The sequence below is a fragment of the Marmota marmota genome, unplaced genomic scaffold, assembly GCF_001458135.2.
Source record: "Marmota marmota marmota unplaced genomic scaffold, marMar, whole genome shotgun sequence".
NCBI lineage: Eukaryota > Metazoa > Chordata > Mammalia > Rodentia > Sciuridae > Marmota > Marmota marmota.
The window spans coordinates 7,923,217-7,930,623 of NW_025999913.1; the positions used below are offsets into that span (position 1 = coordinate 7,923,217).

The 7,407-nt window shown below is 34.6% G+C and overlaps 1 long non-coding RNA gene across 1 annotated transcript in view; it reads left to right on the top strand.

The window, feature by feature from the left end:
• LOC125615578 overlaps positions 1-7,407 on the top strand; it is a 14,542-nt gene extending 7,135 nt beyond the window's left edge. Inside the window, exons 2-3 of the long non-coding RNA XR_007346213.1 lie at positions 5,811-5,968; positions 7,300-7,407. This is a non-coding gene — a long non-coding RNA (uncharacterized LOC125615578). The remainder of the gene's footprint in view (positions 1-5,810; positions 5,969-7,299) is intronic.

The following is a 7,407-nucleotide window of genomic DNA, read 5'->3' on the forward strand; positions in this document are numbered from 1 at the left end:
TGCAGTCCCACCAGCAATGTACAAGTGTACCCTTTTCCCCACATCCTCGCCAGCACTTGTTGTTGTTTGACTTCATAATGGCTGCCAATCTTACTGGAGTGAGATGGTAGACCATATATTTTAGAGAAAGCAACTCTTAGCAAAAATAAAAAAGTTGAGATACTACCCTGCATTCTATCAGATCATAAGGAATGAAATTAGAAATCAATGATAAAATAAGAAATAAAAGCAACTTGAACACCTGGAGACTAAATAATATGCTACTGACTGAACAATGGGTTGCAGAAGACATCAAGGAGGAGATTAAAAAAATTTTAGAGGTAAATGAGAACACAGGTATAACTTACTGAAATCTCTGGGACACCATGAAAGCAGTTCTAAGAGGAAAATTCATTGCATGGAGTTCATTCCTTAAAATAAGAAAAAGTCAATAAATAAATGACTTAACATTACATCTCAAAGCCTTAGAAAAAGAAGAACAAATCTAAACCAAAGCAGTAGAAGACAGGAAATAATTCAAATCAGAGTTGAAATCACTGCAATTGAAACAAAAGAAACAATTGAAAAAATTGTCAGAACAAAAAGTTGGTTCATTGAAAAAATAAATAAAATTGACAGACCTTTAGCCATGCTAATGAAGAGAAGAAGAGAGAAAACTGAAATTACTAACGTATGTGATGAAAAAGGAAATATCACTACAGACACTACGGAAATACAGAAGATAATTAGAAATTATTTTGAAAACTGTACTCCAATAAAATAGAAAATATCAAAGGCATTGATAAATTTTTAGAATAATATGATTTGCCCAAATTGAATCAGGATAATATACACAATGTAAACAGTCAATTTCAAGTGACAAAATAGTAGATGCCATAAAAAAATCTACCAACCAAGAAAAGCCCAGGACCGGTTGGATACACAGGTGAGTTCTACAAGACCTTTAAAGAAGAACTAATACCAATACTCTTCAATTTATTTCAGGAAATAGAAAAAGAAGGAGCACTTCCAAATTCATTCTATGAAGCCAATGTCACCCTGGTTCCAAAACTGGCAAAGACACATAAAAAAGAAAAATACATTTCAGACCAATATTTCTAATGAACATAGATGCAAAAATTCTCAATAAAATTCTGGCAAATCAAATACAAAAACACATCAAAAAGATTGTGCACCATGATCAAGTGGGATTCATCCCAGGGATAAAAGTTTGTTTCAACAAACAGAAATCAATAAATGTAATTCATCACATCAATAGACTTAAAGATAAGAGCCATATTATCATCTCAATAGATGCAGAAAAAAACATTTGACAAAATACAGCATGCTTTCATGTTCAAAACGCTAGAAAAATTAGGGAAAACAGGAACATATCTCAACATCATAAAGGCTGTCTATGTTAAGCCCCAGGCCAACATCATTCTAAATGGAGAAAAACTGAAGGCATTCACTCTAAAAACTAGAACAAGACAGGGATGCTGTCTTTCACCACTTCTATTTAACATAGTTCTTGAAACACTGGCCAGAGCAATTAGACAGATGAAAGAAATTACAGGGATACACACAGGAAAAGAAGAACTCAAACTAGCACTATTTGCTGACAATATGATTCTATACCTATAAGACCCAAAAAAATTCACCAAAAAACTTCTAGAACTAGTAAATTAATTCAGCAAAGTAGCAGGATATAAAATCAAAACCCCAAAATCAAAGTCATTTCTGTATATCAGTGACAAATCCTCTAAAAGGAACACTACCCCATTTACAACAGCCTCAAAAAACAAACAAACAAACAAAAAAAAAAACAACCTTGGGAATCAACTTAACAAAAGAGGTGAAATATCTATATAATGAAAATTACAGAACCCTAAAGAAAGAAGACCAAGAAAAAATTAAAGAAGACCAAGAAGATGGAAAGATCTACCTTGCTCTTGGATAGGCAGAATTAATATTATCAAAATGACCATACTACCATACTACCACTATACAGATTTAATGCAATTCTGATCAAAATCCCAATGACATTCCTCATAGAAATAGAAAAAGATTCATGAAATTCATCTGGAAAAATAAGAGACCCAGAATAGCTAAAGCAATCCTTAGCAGGAAGAGTAAAGCAGGTGGTATCACTAGGCCAGACCTCAAACTATACTACAGAACAATAGTAACAAAAACAGCATGGTATTGGCACCAAAACAGACTGGTAGACCAATAGTACAGAATAGAGGACACAGAGCCTAACCCACAAAACTACAATTATATTAGACAAAGGTGCCAAAAATATGCATTGGAGAAAAGATAGCCTCTTCAACAAATGGTGCTGGGAAAACTGGAAATCCATATGCAACAAAATGAAATTAAATCCCCATCTCTCACCATGCACAAAACTCAACTCAAAATGGGTCAAGGACCTAGGAATAAAACCAGAGACCCTGCGTCTAATAGAAGAAAAAGTAGGCCCTAATCTCCATCATGTGGGACTAGGCCCCAACTTCCTTAATAAGACTCCTATGGCACAAGAATTAAAACCAAGAATCAATAAATGGGATGGAATCAAACTAAAAACTTTCTTCTCAGCAAAAGAAACAATCTGTGAGGTAAATAGAGAGCCTACATCTTGGGAGCAAATCTTTACCCCTCACACATCAGTTATATCACTAATCTCTAGAGTATATAAAGAACTCAAAAAGCTAAACACAAAGAACAAATAAACAAACAAACAAAAACCAAATAACCCAATCAACAAATGGGCCAAGGACCTGAACAGACATTTCTCAGAAGATGATATCCAATCAACCAACAAATATATGAAAAAATGTTCATCATTGCCAGCAATTAGAGAAATGCAAATCAAAACTACTCTAAAATTTCATCTCATTTCAATCAGAATGGCAGCTATTATGACGACAAACAACAATAAGTGTTGGTGAGGATGTGGGGAAAATGGTACACTAATACACTGGTGGTAGGACTGCAAATTAGTGCAGCCAATATGGAAAGCAGTATGGAAATTTCTTGGAAAATTGGGAATGGAACCACCATTTGACTCAGCTATTCCTCTCCTCGGTCTATACCCAAAGGACTTAAAAACAGCATACTACAGGGACACAGCCACATCAATGTTTATTGCAGCACAATTCACAATAGCGAAACTGTGGAACCAACCTAGATGCCCTTCAATAGATGAATGGATAAAAAAAAAATGTGGCATATAAACACATGAGCAATAAAAGAGACTGAAATCATGGCATTTACAGGTAAATGGATAGAGTTAGAGAAGATAATGCTAAGTGAAGTTAGCCAATCCCAAATAACCAAATGTCGAATATTTTCTTTGATATAAGGAGGCTGATTCATAGTCACGTAGGGAGGGAGAGCATGGGAGGATTAGACAAACTCTAGATAGAGCAGAGGGGTGGGAGGGGGCATGGGGTTAGAAATGAGGGTGGAATGTGATGGTCATTATTAGCCAAAGTACATGTATGAAGACATGAATTGGTGTGAATATACTTTGTATACAACCAGAGATATGAAAAATTGTGTTATGTGTAATAAGAATTGTAATGCATTGTAATGCATTCTGCTTTCATATATAAATTTTAAAAATTAATTAAAAAATATCGTGAGGGGCATTGATTAATACTGCAACTAATTTTAAAAATTGTATCACATAAAAGTATGTACAAATGAAAAATTATAAAAGGAACTAAGAAGGGAAAAAAATACAAATGGACCAATTGCCACAGAGTGGTGGAGAATGTGATACTAAACAGAAAAAGTTGGTAAAGTGCTTCCTTCCCTAAAGCATTGAGAACAATTTCACAATTGAACTTCACCAAACATTTTTTAAAAAGATAAATCTAAATAAGGAAAGGTTCCTAATTATTTTGCATACAGCTAACACAATATCAATTGAAAAAAGACTCACTAAATTAAATGACTCTAAAGAGAAAAAAAAACAGATCAATTTCACTTACAATAAATATTGATGGACAAATTCTAATACTCATTTGAAACACAGAATTTAGTAGCATATTAAAAGAACATGAAGTCCTGACCAAGTGGCATTAATTCCAGCAATTCAAAGGAAGCATAATTAACTGTGTATATGGAACCAAAAGAAAAATCATATGGTTGAATCTTTAGATATTAAAAAGACATATTGAACAACCTTTCAAAATCAAAATTCCTAATAGCAATAGTTTAAATATTATTAATTTCTCCAAAGATTATTTATAAATGTTATATGATTTCAATGAAAATATAATCAATAATGCTTTTAGAATTAGGATGCTGATTTTAAAGTTCCTCTGGAACAATATACATTCAAGATCAATTAGAAAAAAATTAAAATGGCAAATGAAAAAGGGGGAGCTATGTTAGCTGTATATTATACAGTTGAAGAAAATAAGAATAACTGGGGTAACTCATGTTAGACAGATAGGTGGAACAGAATTGAAAGTCCAGAAAAAAGCTTAAGTCTATGTGACTTTTGTACAATGACATAGTTGGTACTTTAGATTGGTGAGAAAATGATGATTTATTCAATAAATATTCAGGAACAATTGAGTAATCATCTAAAAAAAATCAGAACCTGTACTCAACTCCTGACGTTAAAAAATTTCAGGTGGACCAAAGGTGTAAGCATAAAAAAAATTAAAAACAGAAAAAGGAAACCCATACATTTCTAGAAAATTGTAGAAGACTTTAAGATATCAAGTCTGAGAGAAGATGTTTTAAAAACATGATACAAGACTCAGATACCATGAAAGAAAATACTGACGGCATAAATGTTAAGACTTTCTGCAAAAGTATTTGTTAAAGGTAAAAGGCAATTGGCTAACTGTTAAAGATCTACCTAGCACATCTCACAAATGGTTAACTTGTTAATGATATGAAAGCGCCTATGCATCATTTTTTAAAAGATAAATTACACAAAATAAGAAGGGGCAAAAGCATAAATATTTAGAAAATGTACTGCAAATGTTGAAAAAATTACTTAAAATTTTAAATCACTTAAAATCAGGAAAATGTCACTTTCACCATTTAGTGCATGGCATACAGTGTTTTCTTATATTTAGCTCAAAAACCAAATAATTTTAAAAACCTAATCCCCTGTGAGGTTTGGATCATTATTCTTCTGGTGGTGTTATATCAGAAGTGTGTGTATGTGTGTATGATTGTAGCAGAATATTTCCTTCTTTTTACCCTTACATTCAAGAGTATAAATTCTTAGGGTTCAAATATATGCTCTCTTTTTAAGAGTTGCGATGATGGGCAGGAGCTATGTTGAGAGAGGGAGGTCCCAGGCAGGAGATGGAATGTAAGTGGTTTGAAGCACAAGTAAGGTGTCAATCTCCAAGAGGCAAAGGCTGAATGTTTTCTCTGATATTCAGATGCTAATTCATAATAAGGATGGGGGCTAGGGAAGAACAGAGATACTTTGGATTAAGCCCAGGGTAGTGAAGGAATGGGAGGGGGTATAGGGGTCGGAAGGATAATAGAATCAATCAATGAATCGGACATTATGACCATATGTACATAAATGATTACACAACTGGTGTGATTCTACATCATGTACATCCAGAAGAATGAGAAGTTATACTCCATTTATGTATGATGTTTCAAAATGCATTCTATTGTCATGTATAACTAATTAAAACAAAATTTTTTAAAAAGTAGAGGGGAAAATGGAGAGAGAAGCAAATATTTATCTGTCCTTTCATTTTAAACATCCCCCTGTTTTTCAAGATTGCAGATGAAGGTCAAATCCTATAACCAACATAGAGCTACCCCTCTACCTTTTCTAGGCTGGGCTGGATCATTCAGCAGTTCCCAGATAGTAGCCTGATACCCTACCAGAGACACTGCCTACTGGAGAGATAAAACAGGATATATCTTTATTTCCTGGTCCCAGAAATTTCAGCTCGTAAATTCCCGAGGACAATTTTGAATGATCCTACTTTTGGTAGGTAGACTAAATATATCCAATTTCCACATTTCTATCTTTTTTTTTTTTTTAACATTGGCACTTTCAGAGGAAGAAAATACCATTTATCTTGTTTCTTGGATGTCATGTGATGGAAATACCTCTTGACTTTAGTGTTTTGAGAAACATTTCAACATGTGAATTTTAGTATAGCCTATGTTTTAGAATAATATGCATATTTCTTCTTCCTCTCATATCTGTCATTTCACCAAACTAATTTTATTTTCTTCCTCAAAAGATAACCAATAGAACTTTTTGTGTGTGTATGATCTGTGTATGAGAGAGAAAGGGAGGGAGGGAGGGAGAGATGGAGAAATGGAGACAGAGAGAGAGAGAGAGAGAATATGCACAGGAACAGGATTTGGGTAGAAATATGGGGGTGTGTCATTAGAAAAACAATCATCTAATGATGTTGTGGAGTTTTAACACTATCCTTTTAAAAATTAAATGAGCTAACATAGTACTTGGCGCAATGCCTGGCATGACAAAGGAACTCTGTGATATTACTATATTTATTTGCGGTACTGGCGATTGAACCCAGTGATGCTCTACCACTGAGCTACATCCCCAGTCCTTTTAATTAATTAATTTACTTTTGAGAAAAGGTCTTGCTAAGTTGCCAAGGTTGGCTTGGAACTTGTGATCCTCCTCTCAACCTCCTTAGTAGCTGGGATTACAGGCATGTGCCACTGTGCCAGATAGTGGCACATGCTATATTTAAAAAGAATACAAAAATTTGAAGAGATACTATGATTATTCCTATTTTGTGGCTAGTAAGGGTTGGAGCCCGTGATCAAATCATACTTCCCAGATGCAGATCCACTGAACCTACCCAAGGTTTGATACTGATGAAAAAGAGTAAGCAGGAAAGGTGGAGAGAAAATATATCCTTGCAGTCAGTGTTTTCCTTAAAAGATCAATACCATTGAGCCTTCAAATTGATTGTAAAAGCATCTTTCTCAGCTCTCTCTAGACAACAGAAAAGACTATGGGTGTCTCTCACATATAGGCAAGAAATAAACTAAGAACTGCTTGTGAATTGTCTATTGCATACTCAAGGGCACAGGGTTGAAAGGGACCTCTTAGGATTCATCTGGGATGTTCCCTGATTTCTTGCAGAAATGTGACTAAACCATTCCTGGATTGATGGTTTGTTAACTCAATATCAAAAATCTGCAAGGAAAGGCAGTCACAACCTTCATTTATGCCGCCACTCTCAACTAAATCAGTCAGGGTCATTGCAGGTGAATTGGGTTGGCACAAAATAATCACAAAGAGACAGAAAAAAATACCTTTTTCTTGGGTTTCAGTGATGGCTCCTCAGCCCCAGTTCCCACAAGGGAAGCAAGAGAGGCAGACAAGAGAGAGAGAGAGACAGCACAGTGGAGGTGGGGTCTACCTGCTCCCAAGAAGAAGCC